We start from the raw sequence: 25,631 nt of genomic DNA on the forward strand, positions 1-25,631 counted from the left end.
ACTTTTTCTCAGTCCTCGTTCTCCTTGACTTTTATGCAGCATTTGACATTTCTGATCACCCCCTCCCGCTGGACATGCTCTTGTCTCTTGGCTTCTGTGATATTGCTATGCTGGCTCCTCCACATCTGTCTTGTGCTCCCTCTCAGGCTCTTTTGCTGAGCCATCGTCTATCCCTTCTTCCTTAGCATGGGTGGCTATCAAGACTCTGTGCTGGACCCTCTTTCACTCTTAGCTCTCGTGGTTTCAGTTGGCATCTTTATGCCGATGATTCCAAAATCTATATATCCAGTCCTATATCTGGTCCTGAACTCCCATCACATATCTATCACTGCATTCTGGGACTCTCCTCTTAGCTGTCCCATCATGCCCTACAATAAATATCCAAAGGTGCCTCTAAGGTTCTTTATTTTGTTGAGAGTTCCAAGATCCTCCCAGTCACCAGGGTTTGTAAACTCACAATTATCTTCAACTCAACCTTTTACCTTTCTCTCCTAGATCCAATCAACTGTCAAATCTTACCTTCTTCCTCCTCACATGGCCAGTATCATAAATCAGATCATCACCTATCACCTGGATCATTCATTCATCCACTTATTCTTTTATTCTACCAATATTTATTAAGTACCTACTAAGAATAAGCCACTGCCCTAGAACCTAAGGATACAATAAAAAAACTCACTCTAAAGGAACTTACATTCTACTGGGGGAGAGTACAAAATTGACATAGATAATTGATCTTCCTGCTAGTCCCTCCCCTAGTCATCCTTTTCTCCATACAAACACCAAAATAATTATCCTAATGCATAGATCTGGTCATTCCCTTTCCTATTCAAAAACCTTCATTGGACATTTATCGTGTTTAGAATAAAATATAAACTCATCAGTCTGAAACTTAAAACCTGCAGAAATCTGACTGCAACCTACCTCTCCAATCTTGATATAAAAATATATAATATAAAGTATGACTTCTCTTTACTCATTCCACATTTTCATGACACAGACAACTAAATATTCCTTTAATTGACCATTCCAGTCTGATCATACATGAGTACCATCACCCCTTCCACAATGTGCTCCATTTTGCCTTTGTAACTAGCAGAGCTCCATCACTGCAAGGCATTCCCTCCCTACCTTGACCTTTTGAAGTCCCTTGTTTCATTCAAAAAACTCAGCCCAAGTATCTCCTTCTACATAAAACCTTTCCTGATTTCCCCCCAAGCTACTAGTACCTTCTCCTCCAAAATTAACTTGTATTCATTATATCTATGTCATAATATATACATGTTGTCTCCTTCAATAGAATGGAAACTCATTGGGGGCAGGGGTTGCTTTATTTTTGTCTTCATATCCCTGGTCCCTAGCACAGTTCCTGACAATACATGCTACCTAATTGAAACTTTGACATGTTTTCCAGTATTAATTGACTAAGATTGCAGAGATTGTTCTTTTTTTTTGAAGGCAATTAGGGTTAAGTGACTTGCCCAGGGTCACACAGCCAGTAAGTGTCTAAGGCTTGATTTGAACTCAGTCGTCCTGACTTCAGTGCCAGCACCCTATCCCCTGTACCACCTGGTTGCTCCAATCACGCATATAGTAAAAACAAATCCAAAATTTGAAGTCAAGCCTTCTGATTTAATAAATATTGTATTGATTGTTCTTATAGAATCTCTCCTTGTTCAGAACAGAAAAGATGGTGAACTATCCTATATTTCTACTCTTTATCCACCTGAATCTTTGTGACATTTGTGTTCAATCAAAATAGTTGTTTATCTGAGTGACTACAAATCTCTCTCTGATTTTTACTACATGACATTTCTTCTTCTTCTATAATGAAAATTTAAAACATTTCAGATGTGTTTTATTCAATGTTGCTTCTGAAATTTCAAAAATTCAAAAAATTGGAAAAGCAACTTTCTAAAGGAGAGGTATTTTCTAAGGGTAAACTCTTGGTGATTCATTTCTGCACTTCAGTTTTCTCATAGAATTCTCATTTTTCCTGTAGTTTTCTCATAAAATTTTCTCGGTTTTCTGTAGAATATGACATTGTACTAGATGACCTCTAATATCACTTCCTGTTTCAAAAACTATAAACCTGAATAGATTAATAGATTATATAAGATTAATAGATTAATATGATTAAGCTTATTTCCTTATTTTTTGGATAAGCTTTCTAGACTGATAGATCAAAGAAATGCCTTAGAATCTAAAACTTAGACGTACTATACCTAGATTTCAGCAAGACATTTGTCAAAGTATCTCACAATATCATGGTAGACAAGATGGAGAGATATGGTTTGGGCAGATTAAGGAGCAGTTCAATGACTGGATTCAAAGAATAGCCATAAATACAATAAATTCATAAATACAAGACAGTTTGAAGGGAGGTCTCTACTTCAGTGGCCCCCAGGGATTTGTCTCTGGCCCTAATCTGTTTCGTGTTGTTACCACTAACTTAAGGGAAGACAGGGACAACACACTTGCCAAATCTGTGGATGAAACCAAATTGAGAAGAATAATTAATATTGGCTATCATAGAATAAGGATCTAAAATGCTCTTGACAAGCTAGAACAATGTGCTTAATCTGACAAAAAGAATTTAATAGCCATAGAAATAAAATTCTACCCTTGGTTTTTGTTGTTTGTTGTTTTTTTTTAAATCAACCACCTAAGTACAGGATGTGGGAGATGTATCTAGACAATAATTCAAGTGGAAAAGACACCTGGGGTATTAGTGGATTGCAAGCTGAACATGAGTCAACAATGTTTTGTGTCAGCCAAAAAAAAGCCAATGGGATCTTGGGACACAAATACAGATGCATGGCATTTTTAATGAGGGAGAAGTAGTTCTACTGGGCCCTGCTGTGGTCAGGCTATATCTGCAGTATTGTGTTCAATTCTGGGCAACACATTTTAGGAAGGAAGTTGATAAGCTGGAACATGTTCAGAGGCGGACAATTGACGTAGGTCTTGAAACCATATTAATATAAGAGGAATTGACAGCTAGATAGGACTTGAAGATTTGGAAGCCACTTTAATGCATCATCACATTTGGTCCTCATGATAACCCCGTGAAATAAGCACAACGATGGAGAAAACAGAGGCACCAAGAAGTTCAGAAACATGCCCATGATCACAGAACAAGAGACAAATGTGGGATAGAAATCCTTGTCTCACCCAACTGCCCATCCAAAGTTTTTCTACTGCTGAGTATTGGTTAAAAGATGTTTAGTCAAAAGAGGAGAAGATTTGATGTGAATATGACTGTTTCTTTCATGGCTCTGAAGAATTGTCTGTCATGTGGAACAAGGATTAGACTTTTTTTGCTTGGACTCTAAGGGCAGAGAAGGAAGCAATGAATCAAGTGACCAAGCATTTATTGAGCTATGTGTAAAGTCCTATTCTAAGCATTGGGGATGCAAAGAAAGGCAAAAACAGTCCCTGCCCTTAAGATGCTCACAATTTAACAGAGAACAAAACATGCAATAAACTACGCACAAACAAGATATAGACAGGATAAATTGGAAATGAGCTCAAAGTAAAGGCACTAATGCCCTTTAGGGCATTGATAAAAAGCCACTTGCGAGAGGAGGGATTTTACCTGGGATTTGAAAGAAGCCAGGGATATCAGAAAGTAGAGATGAGGAGGGAGAACCTTTCATGCATAGGGGACATCCAGTGAAAATTCATAGGATCAGGAGATGGAGATGCTGTTCTAGGAACAGCAAGGAAGACAATTTTACTGGATAGCTTCAAGAATAACCATATAAACATTCATCCCTACCCTCAGTATTCCCCCTTTACCCTTTTGGATTCTGGGAAGGAGAAGGAAATCAGGTTTTTAGTTTATCTTATTTCCTAGATAGCATTAGTCCCACCAGGTTCCAAGTCCAAAACCCCACCCTGGGCTTATCCTAGTCTGGCACAACATCCTGCCTGGATTCCTGGGCTTTAAGATAGACACAGCTAGAACTCCCAGGTCCAAGAAATCCCTGCATTTATAACTGAAAAGGAAAAACAAAAGAAGACCAAAACCCAAGCCCACCTCTCCTATAGAGCCATTGTGTATATTATTTTTGGCTCTACATAATTTATTTTGCATCAGTTTATACAAGTCTTTTTGTGTTTCTTTTTATTCTGCATGGGGTCAGCTATCTTCATTAACTGCCACCCACATGGAAAGAAAGCCAGCCTAGCTGAAGCAACAAGGCACTCTGAGGGAAACAGCCAGTATGGGACCCTGGCAAAGTCAAATCACCACCCGTTGCCTTGACTACATCTGCCCTGAGATCCTGATGGAGACAGCCCAAGACCCTGAACCCAAGAGTCTTGGGAATAGCAATGTCATCTAGGCCAATAGTATCAAATTCAAACAGAAACAGATCCTTGTGGAGCCATATTGACTTAGAAAACAAAAAATTAACAATATCTATGTTGTATTATATATAATTTTGTTATATATTTCTCAATTACATTTTCTTCTGGTTCCAGGGCACTAAGAGTTTTGTGGGCTGTAAGTTTGACACCTATACTCTGAACTACTAGACAGCTCAGCACCTGTGCCATCATTGAGGAGAGAAATCATTGCAGAGAAAGGGCCTGCCTGCCTTCCTCACCATCACCAGCAACAGCTTGTGGCCAACTGCTACCAACAGTCAGATGCAGGAGCCCTGGAGGGGTGGCAGACCACTCAGTCCTACCCCTCATAGACATTGTCCATGGAAGTAACTCCTATGGACAAGAGTCTAACCATCTCTATTATCTGTCAATCAACTGCCATCCAGAGGGAAAGCAAGCAAGTCTAACTGAAGCAGAGAAGCATCATGAGGGAGATGAAGAAAGTATGTGCCAGGCCAATCAAATCACCATCACCTTGGCCACCATCTCCCCTCAGACCCTAATAGAAACAGACCAGGGCCTTGAATGCAAGAGCTTTTGGAATAGAAATGCTTCCAGTCCAGAGTTGAATAATTCTGCATCTAAAACTGACATGATTTTACCAGCAGAAAAGGAAAAGATGAAGCATTAACATCTGCTTTGCCATTGTACCCTAAGGACTTTACCACCTGACTTGCCACTGAAAGTTTCTATGTGTCTTGTCACTTTCCATTGGAACGTGAGGTGCTTGACAACAGGGACTGTCTTACATTTTTATCTGGATCCCCAGCACTTAGCACGGTGCTTTGCACATAGTAATCATTTAATAAGTGCTTTATTCATTTCTTCAGCATATTCAGCATTTCTTACAATATTCTATTACATTTATGAACCACACTTTGTTAATCCATTCCTCTACTGGTGGGTATCTGCTTAGTTTCCATTTCTTTGCTCCCATAAAAAGTGCTGCTATAAATATTTCGGGGTATGTGGAACTTTTCTTTTTCTCAATAACCTCCTTGGGTTACATGCCTAGTAATAGAATCTCTGCATCCAAGGGACTAGATATTTTAACCACTCTATTTGCATAGTTCCAAATTGCTTTCCAAAATGATTGTATCAATTTGTACTATCTTTGTCTTCAAATAATTAATGACATTTAATAACTTATATTTTATATTAATTATATATGATATGTAATTATATTAATAAGTTATAAATAATAATAACGTGATAGATTTTCTTCTTGAACAGTTTGTAATCTAGGGTTTACAAAGTTGCTCTAATCTCTTACTGTACCTTAGATTAATCCCCCCACTAATCACAAGCAACAGATCCAGTTTTTGGGTCCTTTTAGGGAAAGTTGTATAGATTAACTGAAGACATCTAAAGGCAAAAGGAAAAGGGGCAAAGCTATCAAGATCATCACCAAGGAGTCAAGTAAACCACCAACACCTGTAAGGGGCAGGTCCAAAGTCCAGGCCAATATCACAATCACAAGAGAAACAAAGATATAGCCAAAATGTAGAGCTGTACAGAGTACACAAAGTCCAGGTCTTGAGTCTGATGATTCTCAGGTCATGGTGGGAGGCTGCTCCTCTGTTCCCACCTTTAGCTATTTGTCACTTATAATCAATATAGGAGATGTCTGGGGTCTCCCCTGCATCAAAAGAGTGTATCAAATCCCCATCCTGGGGCTGCAAACCAACCCCCACTCTGGCCTGACACTAAGGCCACAAGCTGATACCTCATCTTATAGCTCCTTCATGCACTAGAATACCTACCAGACAGCCTAGGGTTGCCTTCTGAAGCAACAGTGAAACCAGCAAGGGTCAGAGTTTTTATGGGGAAGGAATCTGTTTGGCTTGTCACCTCTGATATTACAAGCAAAGAGGTGCTGATTAGCAACATTGCATGGGTGATGGAAGTTTCTATCATGGTAGGCTTCAGATATGGCAGATTCCAGGAAAGGGAATGAGTTCTAGAAGGAAAATGAAGCATCTCTTAGAGCAGAGAGAGCCTGTCACAGGGGTCGGGGGAGGTGGGAGAAAGACCTCCCCAACTATATTTTTCCAGACAACCATAAAACCCAACACTCAGAAAGTTAATTATTTCCTCCTAGATGTTATGTCTTCAATTAATCTAAGCGGCAAATAAATGGGAGGAGTAATTTGATTTTGGACACATGCCCCAAATCCTCTCATTAGCATATTTAACAGAGAGAATCACAGACTATCAGAGTTGGAACGGACTTCAGAGGCCATCTAGATTCATGTGTACCTATACCTACAACATCAAGCGGCTATCATTTGAAATACCTCCAGGTGAGGAGGAGCTCAAGAATATATCCCTTTCCACTCAAATAAACTTTTAAGATAAAAGTAAAAGTTTTTATTAAGAAAATATCATTTTTTTTAAATAAAATACAGATGGTTTCTCTGGATGGAGAGGAGGGATACAGGGAAGAAGGGTATTGGGGATATGTAAAAATAAAAGATATCAGCAATTTTTTAAAGAAATGTAAATATCTAAGCTTAACATTAGTGATGCTAAACAATTTTTAAAAAGATACGTAATTTGGGACAAGTCTTAAAGAAATACAATTAGATTTCTAAGTCATTAATATTTCATTTATATCCATGACCATTTAATCTAATTCTTGTTTTCCTTCAAAATTAAGTAGAACTAACTCTGAATCTTTAAATTAATGTTGCAGACCTTCCTGGAGAGTAGATTCAGGTAGCACACCAGGGGTCAAAGACCCCACAACCTTTTTAAAAATTGTACTATGATTTTTTTTAACTCCCAATGTACTACTTATCAAAGGAAAGGTCACCATGTACTAAATTCTTCTAAATTCTTTGCTCTCAACAACTGCCTTTTCCTCCGAGGTAGATAAGACGATAGTCAACAAACAACCCACAGAGAAAAGATACACAACATTGTGAGTGTGGTCAACAGTGCAAAATTCACTGAAACTTGGATTTTAGTCCCAGCTCTCTCATTTAGTAGCTGTGTGACCTTGGGCATATTAGTTCACTTTCGTGGTTTTTGATATCCTCATTTAGAAAATTAGGAGTCTAGATTAAATCATCTCTAATGTTCTTTTCCCTTGGTTATTTGAAGGTCTGTGTGAAACTCAGTCATTGTCCCTTTACCTCTCAGAAGATCTCTCTCCAAGTAGCCTCTTCCGGGCCTTCATTCCCAATAGACACCTATCTCAGGAACATCCCCAATTGATTTGCACTAAATAATCATGTAATCAGAACCTGTCCAAAGTGGAAGGGAGCTCAGAGGCACAAGTCCAAACCAGACTTGATCCCTTCCTCACCCATAACTGGCCATCCAACCATTTTCCAATGGCTGTGATAGTTGGGAAATTTTTCTTTGCTTCAAACCCAGATCTTAATTCTACATCTTTTTTGTCCATTGCTCCTAGTTCCGGCCATTGTGATCAAGCAAACAAGTCTAAACTGCCTTCTACATGCCTGCCAAACACTTGAACATCTCTATCATGACCACACCTCTCCTCCACCTAGTCTTTTCCTCAGATTAAAAATCCCCAGTTACTACAATGCATGAGTAATTATTATTCATAAGATCAAATAGTGATATAGACTTCAAGTGACAAAAGTCAAAGCTTACTAGTAACAATCTGTAAAGGAAGCAAACAGAATATAATCATTTTAAAGAGGAAATATAAAGTGATCTCTCCAGGTGGTGTGGGTGTGGTCCTTTCAGAAGACAGTGATGAATTGAATTTCACAAATCCTTTTATGCCTCAAGCTTCAATGATTCAGCAACTTTAAGGGTGAAAATTTGGACAAATTGTTGTGTCATCACCAAGTCTTTGACTGGACTAATATTGGAAAGCTCAGAAAGGCTGGGATTAGGGAGAATGGTAAGGACTTCTCAGGACTGGCACTAATACATTTATATTATGGCTCAAGAATATGAAGCATTTGCAATAACAAAAGATAATTTTGTCTGGAAATTTATTCCTCATTTTCAGTTCCCTGATTTTTGTGGTAATGTTTCACTGATCTGATTATATTATATTTATATATAAATAGGTTGTGTGTGTGTGTGTGTGTATAAAGCTATGATGACCACACACATATGTGTATAGATGTATTTATGTATGGATGTATGCGTGTACATATATATTATATATTCTTAGTTATAATTATCAAACCTTGACCTATTAAATTCATTTTTTGCCTCCTGGGAATTTCTCCAGATTATTGGAAAACTAGTTGGGAAAGCTAAATTTGATACCAGATTATTTAAATCCTCACAGACTCAAAGAATAGAATCATAGAATTTAAAGCTAGAAGTTGTCTAAGATATACAACTGGGGGGACCTCAGAGATCCAATCTAACGTTTTTTTATAACAGAGCACCCAGTCTCATTTTATAGACGAGGAAACTAAATCCCAGAGGTACAAAGTGACTCCTTCATGATCAGACAGTGGTTATTGCCATAACTGGGACTATAACTCATGCTTCCTGAGATTGTCCTCTAACCAGACCACAATCACAGATTAATAAAACAGTAATAATAGCAACATGGCATTCTAAAGTTTGTAAAGCATTTTATATACATGATGGTCACCACAAACCCGTAATTAATACTGCAAGTATTACAAGCTCTGTCTACAGATGAGGACACTGAGGCAGAGAGAGAAGTTAAATAATTTGCCTCTAGTCATACAACTGACAGCAGAGGCATGATGTGAACCCGTTTCCTGAGTCTAGCCGTTGTCACGCTGATCCTAAACATCTCAACTTTGAAGACATATAAGACAGGAGACATATTGTGTTAAGAACATGGCAAAAAAGGCCTAACCTGGTAGGAAGGACTGAGTCTTTTGACCTAATTTACTTCATGTTCAAACATTTCAATTTCTTAAGATTCTGTCTATGTGCCAAAACCATTCAAACCTCTAGGTGGCAGTAAAGCTATGCATAACCAATAACCGCATCACTTCCCTAGAGATTTCATTGCTGGGTTTGATTTTCTCAGGTCATTTTGGCGCATTCTCCCTACCCCCCTCCCCCCCCCCCCCCCCCCCCCCCCCCCCCCCCCGCATACTGATTTACAAGCCAAAGCCTGGGCTTGTCTCTGAGTCACCACCTCTGCATTCTTCTGGTGCTGTGACCAGAGTCCCTGGCAAAATTGTTTATCTTCTGAGAATAAATCTGATCTCCCAGTTACATAAAGAATTGATACAAATATATATTTCCCAATAGAGGTATGATCACAGGTTTGGAACAAACAGCTTTCCAAAAGAATTGTGAGCTATCCGTAGCAATACAGAAAATTCGTACAAACAATAGGAGAATTGTGTATTAATATGACCCCGAGGTTTCATCTCATACCCAGGAAATTGGTACAGGTGATACAATATAGAAATAGTCAATGTTGGAGGGACTAAAGGAAGACAGCCCTGCTGATAGACTACTGGTAGAGCTCTGATCCCACTGCTAAGCACAGACACCAAAGCAGTCAAGTTGAGGAACAAAAAGTCTTATACGTGCCAAAATATTGAGAAAAGCACTTTTTGCTGTTGCAGAGAAATGGGATGCAGGGAAGTAGGTGCCCATTTATAGGGGATTGGCTGTACAAATTGTGGTATATGAATGTAATGGAAGATTATCGTGCCCCAAGAAACAATAAATTTGGGAATTCAGAGAAATTAGGGGAGACTTGTATGAACCAACGTAGACTGAAGTAAAGATAATCAGAACAATACAGAAAATGAGTACAATAATATAAATGGAAAAAGAAAAACATAAAAGACAGCCTTACTTTGATTATTCAGTTACTAATCTTGGTCTCAGAGAGGAGATAAAAGACACCTATCTAATTTCAATGCAGATGTACGTCATTACAGGTACAGAATGCGGAATAAACTGTCAGATTTTCAGACAAAGTTACTGTCAGTTGGTTTTGCTTTTTTTTTTGTTTTAGGGAGCATGAAAAGACAGTGTGGGGTAAGAGTGTGGGGGAGCATATTTGCAGTCTATAATATGAGATGAAAAGGATTTAATACAACTTATTTTAGAAAAATAAGCAAACAGGAAAAAAAAACCCTGTTCATCTTGCTCCTGCCTTACTTTGATCAGTTTTCAGCGCACCTTTCAGAGATGATGTAATGTTATGGTGGGAAGAACACTGGACTTGTATACAGGAGATCTGGGTTCAGATCCTCAGTCTCACACTAACAAGTTATGTGGTCCTAAACAAATCACTTCACTTTTCTAGGACTCTGTTTTTTCATATGGAAAATAGACATATTAATATTAAACTTCTAACCTCATAGAGCTGTTATGAGAATGGTGCTTTGGGAACCTAGAGAATCATAAATATACCAGTTTTACTCTTTAGAAAGAGCACTGGCGGGGGCGGAGCCAAGATGGCAGCTGGTAAGCAGGGAATAGTCTGAGCTCCGTACGGAGACCCTCCAAAAACTTATAAAAAATGGCTCTGAACCAATTCTAGAACGGCAGAACCCACAAAACAGCAGAGGGAAGCAGAGCTCCAGCCCAGGACAGCCTGGATGGTCTCTGGGTGAGGTCTATCCCACACGGAGCTTGGAGCTGGGAGCTGGGAACGGAGTGGAGCAGAGCCCAGCCTGAGCGGCATTGACCATCCAGACCAGAAGCCGGGCGGATGGGGCCCTAGCGCCCTGATTCAGTGAGCTGCGGCAGTTACGAGACTTCTCAACCCACAAACACCAAAGACTGCGGAGAAGGTTAGTGGGAAAAGCTGCGGGAGTGGAAGGAGTTCGCGGTTCAGCTTCCAGCCCCGGGGGCAGCGGAGGTGGGGCAGCTACAGCTGTTGTTACTTCCAGCTCCAGGCCCACCTGGTGGGAGGAATTAAGTGGCGGATCAGAGCAGGGGTGCGCAGCCTGCCGAAGATCTGAGCCCAGTTCGGGTTGGGGGTTCTTGGGGAAGGAGCAGTGCTGGTGTGGCAGAGCTGGCACCTCCCCCCCAAACGTGGAACATAGAACTCTGTAGTCTACAAGCAGTCATACCCCACTGAAAAACTCAAGGGTCAAGTTAGTTGGCTGGGAATATGGCCAGGCAGCAAAAACGTACCGAGATTCAGTCTCAGACTTTGCGTTCTTTCTTTGTTGACAAAGAAGACCAAAACATACAGACAGAAGAAATTAATAAAGTCAAAGAGCCTACAACAGAAACCTCCAAGAAAAACAGGAACTGGTCCCAGGCCATGGAAGAGCTCAAAAAGGAGTTGGAAAAGCAAGTTAGAGAAGTAGAGGAAAAATTGGGAAGAGAAATGAGAAGGATGCGAGAAAACCATGAAAAACAAGTCAATGACTTGCTAAAGGAGACCCAAAAAAATACCGAAAAATACACTGAAGAAAACAACACCTTAAAAAACAGACTAACTCCAATGGCAAAAGAGCTCCAAAAAGCCAATGAGGAGAAGAATGCCTTGAAAGGCAGAATTAGCCAAATGGAAAAGGAGGTCCAAAAGACCACTGAAGAAAATGCTACTTTAAAAATTAGATTGGAGCAAGTGGAAGCTAGTGACTTTATGAGAAATCAGGATATTATAAAACAGAACCAAAGGAATGAAAAAGTGGAAGACAATGTGAAATATCTCCTTGGAAAAACCACTGACCTGGAAAATAGATCCAGGAGAGATAATTTAAAAATTATTGGACTACCTGAAAGCCATGATCAAAAAAAGAGCCTAGATACCATCTTTCAAGAAATTATCAAGGAGAACTGCCCTGATATTCTAGAGCCACAGGGCAAAATAGAAATTGAAAGAATCCATCGATCACCTCCTCAAATAGATCCCAAAAAGAAATCTCCTAGGAATATTGTCACCAAATTCCAGAGCTCCCAGATCAAGGAGAAAATACTGCAAGGAGCCAGAAAGAAACAATTTGAGTATTGTGGAAACCCAATCAGAATAACCCAAGATCTGGCAGCTTCTACATTAAGAGATCGAAGGGCTTGGAATGCGATATTCCGGAGGTCAATGGAGCTAGGATTAAAACCTAGAATCACCTACCCAGCAAAACTGAGTATCATGTTCCAAGGCAAAATATGGATTTTCAATAAAATAGAGGACTTTCAAGCTTTCTCAGTGAAAAGACCAGAACTGAATAGAAAATTTGACTTTCAAACACAAGAATCAAGAGAAGCATGAAAAGGTAATCAAGAAACGGAAATTGCAAGGGACTTACTAAAGTTGAACTGTTTTGTTTACATTCCTACATGGAAAGATGATGTGTAGGACTCATGAGACCTCAGTATAAGGGTAGTTGAAGGGAATATGCATATATATATGTTTATGTATATATATAAGTGAATGTGTATGTATGTATGCATCTATGTGTATATGTATGCATGTGTATGTATGTATATATATATGTGTGTGTATGTTTTTATGTATATATATATACACATATATATATATGTAAAAGAGAGAGAGCAGACACAGGGTGAGTTGAAGATGAAGGGAAGATATCTAAAAGAAATAAAATGAAATTAAGGGACTAGAGAGCAACATACTGAGAGAGGGAGATAGGGAAAGATAGAATGGGGTGGATTATCTCACATAAAGGTGGCAAGAGGAAGCAGCTCTGTGGGAGGAGGGGAGAGGACAGGTGAGGGGGGAATGAGTGAACCTTGCTCTCATCAGATTTGGCCTGAGGGGGAATACCATACATACTCAATTGGGTATCTTACCCCACAGGAAAGAAGAGGGAGGAAGATAAAAAAGAAAAAAAAATAAAAGGGGGGGATGATGGAGGGGAGGGCAGATGGGGGGGAGGTAATCAAAACAAACACTTTGGAAAGGGGACAGGGTCAATGGAGAAAATTCAATAAAGCGGGATGGGTTGGGAAGGAGCAAAATGTAGTTAGCCTTTCACAACATGAGTATTGTGGAAGGGTTATACATAATGACACATACGTGGCCTAGGTTGAAGTGCTCGACTTCTTAGGGAGGGTGGGTGGGAAGGGAAGAAGGGAGAGAATTTGGAACTCAAAGTTTTAAAAACAGATGTTCAAAAACAAAAAAAAAAGTTTTTGCATGCAACTAAAAAATAAGATACACAGGCAATGGGGCATAGAAATTTATCTTGCCCTACAAAAAAGGAAGGGAAAAGGGGATGAGAGGGGAGTGGGATAATAGAGGGGAGGGCTGACTGGGGAACAGGGCAACCAGAATATATGCCATCTTGGAGTGGGGGGGAGGGTAGAAATGGGGAGAAAATTTGTAATTCAAACTGTTGTGAAAATCAATGCTGAAAACCAAATATGTTAAATAAATAAATTTAAATTAAAAAAAACAGAAAAAAAAAAATATACCAGTTTTATTAGTGCGACCTTCTATTTAAACCCCCACCTAAATTCCCCTCCCTCTCCCCTCCTCTTAAAGCCATCTCTTTAGCTCCCAGAGACTTGACTCTGGACCTATTTCTCTACCCTATTCCCTACCCAAACTCACCTAGTAGGTACCTCATTTGACAGAAAGCTGTTCTGAGCTCACTGTCAGGAATGAGCTCACTTTCAGATGAGAAAAGAGCTGCTAAAGTGATTCAGGCAAAGGCTTACCTTGTTATCTATTCATCCCAGGAGAATGTGCGCTTTAACAAGGAGTAAATCCTGAAGGAACTAAAAGGAATGAATTTCTAGAAGAAAGAGAAATTGACTTAAGGACCAGAAGACCTAGATTCTAGTTCGGGCTCAGAGAAGACCAGGCTTCCAATCCTGCCCCTGTCATTTAGTACCTATTGTCCTTGGGCACCTCAATTAACCTCTTTGAGCCTAAAATGAAGGGGTAGCTAGAAGGGTGCAATGGATAGAGTGCCAGGCCTGGAGTCAGGAAGACCTGAGTTCAAATCTGACACCAGAAACTTATTAGTTGTGTGACCCTGGGTAAGTCATTTAACCCTGTTTGCCTCAGCTTCCTCATCTATAAGATGATCTAGAGAAGGAAATGGTCAACCCCTCAAGTATCTTTGTTAAGAAAACCCTAAGTGGAGGTCACAAAGAGTCAGACACAACTGAAACAACTGTTGAATAATGACACAGCTAGACCATGATAGCTAGCATTTATATTGTGTTTTAAGGTTTGCAAAGTGCTTTACAAATATAATCTTATTTCATCTGCACAACCCTGGGATGTATTTGCTATTATTATTCCCCATTTTACAGGTGAGGAAACTGAGGCAAACATAGGCTTAAATGACTTGCCCAGGGTCACACAGCTAGTAAATGTCTGAGATTGGATTTGGATTCAGGTCTTTCAGATTCCCTGTCCAACACTCTAATCAATGCACCAAATAGCCTCCTCTAGGCAGCTGTAAACCTATGAACCTATGAGTTAACATCCTCATTTAAGCCTGAACAAGGAACATTAGGTCTCTAGACCTTGGTTTTTTCATCTGTAAAATGAAGGAGTTGGATGAGATCTTGATTCTAAGACTCAGCTCCACAAGCTTTTATCAAATGGCAATTTGTGCTCGGCACTATACAAGGCCCTGGGGTACGAAGACAAAATGAGTACGTGCCCATCTCCAAGGAGTTTATCTACCAGAGGGCTGGTGGGGGGGACATACAGATGATTCTAATATTAAAATCCCAGACATTCTTATACTCACTCAGTAATCACTTATTAAGTGCCTGCCACATTTAAGGAGTCAGCGACAGGCTGATGAGGGAGATATTTTTGAAGAAGAGAGAATCTTGCGTGTCATAATACAACTTGGTAGGAAACTACCCCATCTATATGTGTAAGGCTGACTTCGAACATAAGGACCAGGGTAGAATCTAGGTGTCTCCTTTCAGGCCTCTGTCTGGAAAAGTATCACTGAAGAGGTCTTGTCCTTCATACTGGACTCCCACAGAACTTTGGCCCCATCATCCTATGTATAGGAATAACAAAGTTTGGTGGTATGTTGTTTAAGGATTGTTTGTGAATATTTAGAAAGGGAAGTAGTGTAAGAATAAGTCATGCTTCATTTTCAAGAGGCTAGTTGGAATAGTAAATCACAGAAATAGCATAGATTGAGTACAATTAGATTTCAGCAAAACATTTGACAGTCTCTTATGTTTTCCTTATGGACGAGGTGAAGACACATTGGTTAGAAAGATAGTAATATTCATATACTTGTAATGACATAATTAAGTGCATTCAGGACTCATTGAATTGCTGGGCTCAAAGAGTTGTAAACAGGTTAATTGCAATGTTATAGGAGATCGATACTGGAATGGCTTAGGGAATTGTTCCTTAATTCAGTTCTGTTTCATGTTTCTATCAATGAGTTGGTCAAAGGCATAAATCATATCCTTTTCAAATTTGCATTTTGTATTGAGAGAGACAGCTAACTCAATGGATGGTTGATTAAGGATCCAAATAGATCTTGATAGTCTAGGATGATGAACCAAATCTAATAACATAAATATAATAATGATAAATATAACGTCCTACATGCGGGTTCCAAAAAGTCCAAATTTAAAACTATAGTATAAGGGAGGCATGACAAGACAAGTGTGAGAAATAAACAGAGGATTTTAATGGACTATAGGCTCACAATGGACCAACAGTGTCATATGAGTTTCAAAAGAACGAATGCTCCTATCGTAGTTTGCATTAAGATGTCCAGAATGGACTTTGAGGAAACAGATCATAGTCACAGAACGGAGACAAGAGATAATAGTCATAGGGGTTTAAACCATACAAAACTCTGCTAGATTTCACCCTCCTCTCTAACAAAACAGCAGGGAGTGAATTATGTCCTTGCTTTAACAACAATTTAATTCTTCAAAAAGTGGAGAAAGTGAATAGGGCTTACATTATCCTAGTCCAATTCTGGCCAAGAAGAAGGAGCTAATCACCTAAGGTAGAAGTGATTAAAAGAATGGGATAAAATAAATATGCAGTCATGAGGTTGGTAATCAATAAGCACTGAATAGCTCGTCACCTTTGATTTTTAGAGACTGGATTTCAAAAAGTTCAGAGAAAGGTTAGGAAAGGTAAAATTAAAAAGGGCGATTGGCTCAAGAAGGGTGGGATTCTCTGAAATTTTTGATAAAATAAATATGAATGATTGCAACAGGGAAGAAAAGACATCCCTGTCCAAAGAGACTAATGCCAATTAACAAAGAACACATTGCCTAACAAATTTTAAAAGAAATGTGCAGAAGATACGTATACAAGTACATTATTGAGAATGAATTCAAAGGAGCCCCATAAGACTCGCGTTAAGAAAGCTAAAATACAGATTCAGCTGATGCTAACAATGAATGCTAATAATAGAAATGAGTTTTTAAGCAAAGTTACAGGCAAAAGGAAGATCACAAAAGGACTAGGACCATTGCTTAAAGTAGATGAGATAATGATGACAGAAAACGGAGAAAAAGTAGAATAGCAATGTTTATTTTGTCTCTGTTTTCTTAAATAATGGAAGTCTGGCACATGTGAATATCCCATCAGTTTGCTATGATGGTGTTGTGCTAGAGATCTATCTATCTATCTATCTATACATACATATATACATATACATACACACACACACACATATATATATATGCATATACAATGCAAATAAGGAAATCCAAGAGTTAACCACAGTATATGCCAAGTATAGTATATAGTGATTTTCCAGAGTAATAAACAGTCAAGGAATATTCCCCCCAAAAATTCATTTACTAAATATGTTTAGAAAACTTAATGAAAAATAATTATTAGAAAGCTCTTGTCGCCAAATACGAAAAAGGAGTTTTTAATCAAGCAATCAACAAGCATTTATTACATATTTACTAGGTACCAGACAATGTGTAGATGAAGGTAAAAAGCAAAAATGGTTCCTGTCCTCAAGGTGCTTACATTCTAATGGGGGAAGAGAGCATGAACATAAATCAGTACATGCAAGATACTTATAGAATAGATGGAGAGAAGCCTTAGAGGGAAAGCACATTAAGTCTTTAGACCTTGGTTTCTTCATACAGATGATTCTAATATTAGAATCCCAGACGTTCTTATACTCATTCACTAATCATTTATTAAGTGCCTGCCACATTTAAGAAGTCAATGACAGACTGATGAGGGAGATATTTTTGAAGAAGAGAGAATCTTGCATGTCATAACACAACTTGGTAGGAAACTACCGCATCTATATGTGTAAGGCTGACTTGGAACATAAGGACCAGGGTAGAATCTAGCTAGGTAACCAAGAAAGGCAATCTTGAAGAAGTAACATTTAAGCTTAGTTTTAAAGGAAGCTCAGATTCTCAGAGGGTAGAATAAGAACATTCTAGGCATTTAGCAATGGCCAGTGCAAAAGCACAAAAATGAGAGATAGAATGTTTCATGTGAGGAATGGCAAGCAGTACAGTATGACTGGACCTAATAGTATGTAGAGAAGAGTATTCTGTTAAAAAAAACTGGAAAGATAGGAAGGTGCCAAGTTTTTAAACACTTTATATGCCAAACGCAGGTATTTATTTTTGACCCAAGAGGTAAAGGGGAACCAGGGGAGTTTATTGAGGAGGAGAATGGCATGGTCAAACTTGTACTTTAAAAAAATTGCTTTGGCAGATATGTGAAGTGTAGATTGGCATAAGAAGACTTGAGGCAAGGATTCCAAACAGAAGGTCACTGAAATAGAACAGTTAAGAAGTAGTGAGGGTATGAACTGGAGTGGTGACCTTGTGAGTAGAAAGAAAGTGATTTTTGTGAGAAATCTTGAAGAGGCAGAAATTAGAAAATTTAGCAAGCAGTTAGGTGGAGTAGTGTGGAGGGAGGAATTGGGGATTATATTGAAGTTATGAAACTTAGTATCTGGAAGGATAGTGGTACTTTGAATGGGAATGAAGAAAGTCAGAGGAGTTGTGAGTTTTGGGGAAAAGATACTGAATTCTCATTCAGATATGTTGAGTTTGAGATATCTCTGGGAAATCCAATCAGAAATGTCCACAGTTGGTAATTCAGGAATAGAGATCAGAATAGAGACTAGGTCTAGATATTTAGCCCTAGACGTGTGCATAGGGATGCTCATGGAACCCATGGAAGCTGAGGAGACGACCAAGTGTGAGAGTATAGCAACAAAAGAGGACAGGTCCCAGAAAAGAGCCTTGGGGCACACACAGCTAGTGGAAGTGACATGTATGAAGAACTAGCAAAGGGGCTGAGAATGAGCAGTCAGGCAGAAAGGAAGAGAATCAGGGGAGACCATTGTCATGAAAACCCAGGGAGGAGAAAGTATCCAGAAAGAGATAGTTGACAGGTCAATCACTGTGAAGAGGTCAAGGAGGAACAAAATTGAGAAAGGACCATTAGATGTGTCCATTTTAAGATTATTTATACAGCAGCAAAACATAGAAATGAAATAGTTGCAGGCAATGGCAAGTTAAGTGTATGACCATCCCTGTGAATAACTCATGTGGAGTGGAGGGAATAGGTAAGAAGAGTTGAGTAGATTGATGGACTGAGACATTACAGTATTTAAGGAAACATCAATACAAATAAATAACCAACCATGATTTCAGGATTGTTGATGAAGCGTGCTACTCACTTCATGATAGAGAGATGCAAATTCCTGATTCAAAATGTAGAGTAAGATATACATTTTGGACATAACCAGTTAAAAAATTTGTTTTGTTTGGTGATGTTTAGTTACAAAGGTTTTGTCTTTCTCAATAGAGAAGGGTGGGAAGAGAAAATTTAGTTTTGTTAATTGAAAAGAATAACTTTTTAAAGGTATGCATGCTGAAATCCCCTAAAAGGGGAACAGAAATCTTATTGGAGAGGAAAACTCTCAGCTAGACACTCATCTCGTTGAGAAAGGAGGGGGAATATATTGGGGCTACTGACATCTGGATTAGGTGGTAAATATGAATTGCATGAACCTCAAAGGATGAGAGGTTCATTGAATGATGGCAGTAGAGAGAGATTTTCAAAGCGGCAATGGTGAGCAAAGATTATTGTGACTTCCCAACTGGAACCAGGGAGTTAGGGAGTATGTGTAAAAGTGAAGCTAATACTGGAAAGGGTACTCAAGGACGTGGTATTATCCATAGGGAGCAAGATCTTGGTGAATGACAGAAGAAGGATAGAGTCAAAGAAGAAATAGAGTAAGCTGAAAGGAAGTTTGTTAATTATGGAACAAGAACTCTAGAGGGGGTGGATCAGTTGAAAGAATGGAGAGCTCTGGAGTAGGATTTGAGGAATAGAGTTGTTGGATGAGAACGAGGAATCATACAGTTGTGGTTGGGGAAGGGATTTCAGCTTTGGCAGTTGGAGGAACAGGGTGAGAAAGATTCATGAATCAATTATTTACAATTATTCGATCACCCCTATAAATAGGTGACATCTTAGATCTGTTGCTCAAAACTAGAATGCTAAAATAATTGTGGAAAAAAAGAAAACAATAGTTCCAGTCTTATGGTAAAATTTAAAGAGTAATCTTGCTCACAAACTCATTGAGCTGGAATAGAAACTGGATTGTGAAGATAATAAGAATTCCACTACTAAACCATCAGAATAAAGACTGCAATAGTCCTATTGTACTCCCCCAAATTATATCTGGAGCACCACATTCAATTGTGGGCACCACAATTTTAGAAAGAAACTGACAAGTGTAGAGTATATCTTCTAAAAAGTAATATTTTCAGGAAACCAGAAACCATGCAACACAAAAATAAACTATAGTGAATAGAGTACTGAACTTGGACTCAGGAAGACCCAAGTTCAAACCCTGCCTCAGACACTTACTAGCCTGTGACCCAGGGCAAATCATTTAATTTCTCTGTGCTTCAGTTTTCTATAAAACAAGGAAGTTTGGCTTAATAGACTCTGAGATCTCTTCCAATTCTAACACTGTGATATTATGGTAAGTTAAGTCAAGGCTTAGAGAGGACATGATCGCTGACTTTACAATTAGAAGTGTTGTCATGTGAAAGAGGGATAAGATTTGCTCTGCCTGGCCCCAGAGAATAGAATCAGGGGTGATGATGAGAAGCGGAAACAATGTCGGCTCTATGTAATAAGAAAACTTTCTAATTAGAGGTGTCCAAAGTTAGAATGGACTGCTTCAAAGAGTAGTGAGCTCCCCAACACTTAAGGTCTTTAAAATAAGGCTATATGATCACTTGTCAAGGATGCCGAAGAAGGGAATGGCTATTTAAGTGTAGGAATGAATAGACGAGTGAAGCATTTATTAAGCAATTACAATATGCAAAGCACTGTGCTAAATGTTGGGGATGACCTCAGAGGTTCTTTCCAATTTTGACATTATCTGATCCAAATAGTTTCCTAGATGAAAAATAGCAAGGATACTGTAAATGTCTGTTTTGCATGACTTAGTCATTTACTTACGTGAAGGCAGAGTTAGATTTAAGGTCCTTTAATTCTACGGAAGCCAAAGTTATTCTTCGTGACTAAGACTGATATACAGTTCTCTTATTTCCCAGAGGACAATTGAGCATTTGCTTAGAGGCTTATGGGATAATCAGAACTTGTCCTTTTCCAAGCTGGCTTATTACCTTTGGAAAGTCTGCACAGTGGCCAGACACCTACAGACTCCCACACATTTTAGGGAAGATGACAGCAACAGTAAGAAAGATCTACATGTCCAATTCCCGGTCCTAAGGTGTTCATGTTCTCCTTTGGGCTCTTCCATCCAGTGGGAAACATTGCCTAAACTTGACTACAGTATGCCAACACTGAGAACGCTTGATCAGAGACCAGTGAGAGACCTCTGTCTCTGATGCTGGCTTGTAGACTTCCAAGACATCACCAAAAAGCCTCATAGTTAGACCTTTGCCTCCCATTTTTCTGCTTTGCTGCTGTTGTTGCTTAGTCATTTCAGTCATGTCTGACTCTTTGTGATCCCATTTGGGATTTTCTTGGCAAAGATGCTGGAATGGTTTGCTATTTTCTTCTCCAGCCCTTTTACCCATGAGGAAACTGAGATTTAAATGACTTGCCCAGGGTCACACAGCTAGTAAGTGGCTGAGGTCAGATTTGGACTCACGAGTCTTCCTGACTCCAGGCCCAGTACTCTATCCAACACTCTATCTTGGCTTCATAGCACACATAGTAAGTGCTTGTTGTAAAGTAGCAAATTCATGTTGAGTGGCTAACTGGATGGTAGGACCCCCTTGCTCAGTCACAATCTTGCTTTATTTTTTTTTTTGCTTAACCCCTTGTCACCCAAACCAGATTTGAAATTTAAGTAGTTCTAAGTCAGCACCACTAGCTTCATGGTCTCTCTAGGCACAACGACATGAGAACTGACCAACTTGCTTTCTGATGAGTGTCCCACCTTGGCTACTATTAGAGGTTCAATGAGGCTTTTTCTTCTATTTCTGTTTCAAAGCTCAGAAGATAACAGATGGTATGATTCAAAGACAAACTGAATTTCTTTAGAAAACAAAAAAGAAGAGAAAGACCTGGAAGAATAAAATAACAAACCATAACTTCTCCACAGTGTTATCTGTTCAATGTGCTTTCTATTTCATTAGATTGTCATGACAATTATATAAGGTTAGAAGGATTGTTGTTGTTGTTCATCTTTCATTCTCAAAGAGGACCAATGACATCCGCAGGGTGAGGGGTGATGTCTTGACCTATGTGTGAACTAGATTTAAGTGAGGCAGAGCTGGGCAAAGTCATCAGGATACTGAGAGGCAGCAGAGTACAGTGGGGGGAAACACTGGATTGAGAATCAGGGCACTCTTCTGAAATCCTCAACTTCCAGTCACTTGGGCTTACCATCTTGGAGTTAACCTTAATTTCTCATTCTCCTTCAGCCCACATATCCAATCAGTTGAAAGGTCTTGTTGAGTCAATCTCTACATTTCTTGAATCTGTCCCCTTCTCTCCAATTAAATAGCCACAAATCCAATTTAAGAATTTATTATTTCTCACCTGAATTATAATATCCTCGTAATCGGTCTTCTTGCCTCAAGCATCTCCACTCTTTACTATATCCGCTACACAGCTGCTAAGGCTATATTCCTCAAGCACTGCTCTAATAACCGTATTACTCTCCTACTCTGTAAACACAAGTGGTTCCCTGTTATCCCACTAGGATCAAATACCAGCTCTCCTTTCTGGCATTTCAAGCTCTCACAAGCTAACCCTAACCCTCTTGCTTTTTCAGCCTTATTACATATTACATCACTTCACACACTCTATGGTCCAGCCATATTGGCCTTCCTGCTATTTCTCACTCACAACCTTATACATCTTCCTTTCATGTGCCTTTGCATAGGTGGTCCCTCACCTACAAAATGTACTCACTCCTTCCTCACCTCTGTGTCTTAGAATTCTTAGCTTCCTTCAAAGCTGAGCTCAAAGAAAATCCCCTACCTGATGCCTTTCTTGATGCCCCTTAGCAGCTAGAGATCCCCCAATGAAATAATCCCATATTCACTTTGCAAACTTTTATATACTTTTACGTGCATATAAGCTATTTCCGTTGATATATTATAAGGTCCTTGATCACAAGGACTTTTTTATTTTTGATTTTATATACCTCTTGACTAGCATAATATCTCTCAAAGTTTTTGGTCTCGAGGACCCCTTTATGCTCTTAAAATTTATTAAAGACCCCAAAGAGTACTGATTAATGTGTTTGATATCTGTCTACATTTACCATATTAGAAATCAAAATGTCTTGGCGTTATTATGAAAATAGGTTTGACCTTGTGGAACCAGGGACCCCCAGGGATCCAAGGACCATGTTTATAGAAAATCTTTGATTGTAAGGATTATTTCATTTTTGTCTTTGTATACACTGAGGCAGCTAGGTGGCACAGTGGAGACAGAACACCAGCCCTGGAGTCAGGAAGACTTAAGTTCAAATCCATCCTCAGACACTTATTAGTTGTATCATACCTTGGGCAAATCAATTAATCCTGTCTGCCTCAGTTCTTTATCTGTAAAATGAGCATGAGAAGGAAATGCCAAATCGCTCCAGTATCTTAAACCCCAAATGGGGTCATGGACAGTTGGATATGACCGAAATGACTCAGCAACAACAGCTATCATCTAACACAGTAGTTTTGAAAATTTTGGTCTTGGGACTACACTCTTAAAAATTATTGAGGATCTCAAAAAGCTTTTGTTGCAATTTGGGGTGTCCAAGAGCATGATTAGAAAGTTGAGAAGAAAATGGGTTTTTGAGGGGGTTAATGGACTCTGTTTTAGACACATTGAATTGAGATGCCTATAGGTCATCCAAATATTATACATTATTATGTCTATATTTACTGCATTTGAAATTAAAATGTCTTAGTGTTATGAAAATAGTTTGATGTTGCATCTCCCTGAAATGGCCTTGGGCCCAAGAGGACCCTGAACCACTCTTTAAGAACTAATGGTCTAACACATAATAGGCAATAAATATATACCTATGAACTGATTGATTACCCATTTATCTGTAAATGAAGGATAATAATATCTGCACTACCTACTTCACAAGGCGGTTATGAGAAAAGTGTTTTACAAAATTTTAAAGCATATATAAATGAGAATTTTTGTTGCTGTCTCCAAGGCCAAGAACAAATCCCCTATTTACTATCCAAGTTCTTTCCTCAAAACCAAAAGACCTGTACCAAGGAAAAGTTTTTCATGCTAAGCTACCACAGGAAGCATTTGTGGCCTCAGTTGATCCTGAAACACCTCATAAGAATTTATATGGTGAAAACTCCCTAGATGATCCTAGCAATGGTACCAGGTCTTTCCAAAGAAGAATATATGCTTGCTTCTCTTAGGGCTGAAATAGCTCTCATGGAGCACCTGAACTGTGAACTTGTAAGAGTAACTTTATCATTCTGGCCAGGGACCTTTAAACCTGGCAGCCCGATACAGTTTTCAGGACTTGTTCCTTCTTCATCCCCCAAATACCAGTATGACAGAGAGGGGGGGAAAGCCTTGTGAACAGCCAAATGAATCATTATTTAGGAAGGTATTTTTATCCCTTGTTAGCATGGTCTAATTTAATAAACTGCCTTATTTTAATTTCAGTGAATAATAGAATCTACCAATGACTCCTCATTTATTTATATTACAGATCTCTTCTCAGCTTTTGCTCCATCCATCTCCCAGGTTTTTCCATTTGGTCCATCTTTCACTCTAATTGTTAAGCATCTTCGTTATGCCAAGAAAATATCCAGCTGCCTCCATTTCCCCTCATTTCAAGTATAATAATAATAATAGGCTTTATAATAATAAATAATAAGTGATGCTGAAATAGCTCCTTAAGGTTTGCAAAGTGTTTAATAGACCTTCTCTCACCTGAGGTTCATAACGCTTCTGGGATGAAAGGGCTACAGATATAATTTCTTCCTATTTTACAGATGAGGAAATGGACTCTGAAAAAGGTTAAACAACTTGCCATGGGTCACACAGCTGGTGTAGATGGTGGCTATGTAAGAGATAAGAACATATGAGAAGCATAGTAAATATAGAAATAACTAGATTTGAGATATGATTAGAATATGGAGTAAATGGGAATGAGGAGTCAAAGATGGTACCAAGGTTGCAATCTGGGGTGTCTGAGAGCATGGTCAGAAAGTTGAAAAGAAGGTGGGGTTTTTTTGGAGGGAAGAATAACAGGTTCTGTTTTAGAAATGTTAGAGTTGAGATGCCATCCAACTAGAGATATTCAAAAGGCCATTGGTGGTTCTGGATAGGAGCTCAAGAGCAAGATTAAATCTGGGAATCAGTCGGTCACTCAACAAACATATATTGAATGCCTATGTGCCTGGGATGTATGGGTGTTAAAGGAGGACTAGCATCTCTGGTGTGAGGGCTTGCCAAGCCCTTTTCAGGGTAGCTTAACTACCTTTGGTGTCTTCCTGTCACCCGGCTCTCACGTGTGGATCCAAGAAGCTATAGCATGGGCAGTGGCCACACCCCAGTAAGCCATCTTGGCATACAGACTAAACCAGCTTGAGGGTACTTATGGACCACAAACCCATCAGTGAGTTAGGAGGATGTTTACCCCAAACATGTGAAGACTTCCCCTGGCAGAATGGACAGATGAGAAAAATTTTCTCTAACAGCCGTGAAGGTGGCTAAAGCAGGTGCTATGGAGGGCTTAGAGCTTGGTCAGACATTGAAGACACCAAGGTCATTCAATGCATCCTGGACCATCACCAACCATCTTGACTTGTGTCTTCTCACTGGATTTCAATGACTCTGGAAGAGAGAGCAAAGCTGATGACTTTGGGCAATTCTGCCTCACTTAAATCTAATT

The sequence above is a fragment of the Trichosurus vulpecula genome, chromosome 8 (genome assembly GCF_011100635.1).
Source record: "Trichosurus vulpecula isolate mTriVul1 chromosome 8, mTriVul1.pri, whole genome shotgun sequence".
NCBI lineage: Eukaryota > Metazoa > Chordata > Mammalia > Diprotodontia > Phalangeridae > Trichosurus > Trichosurus vulpecula.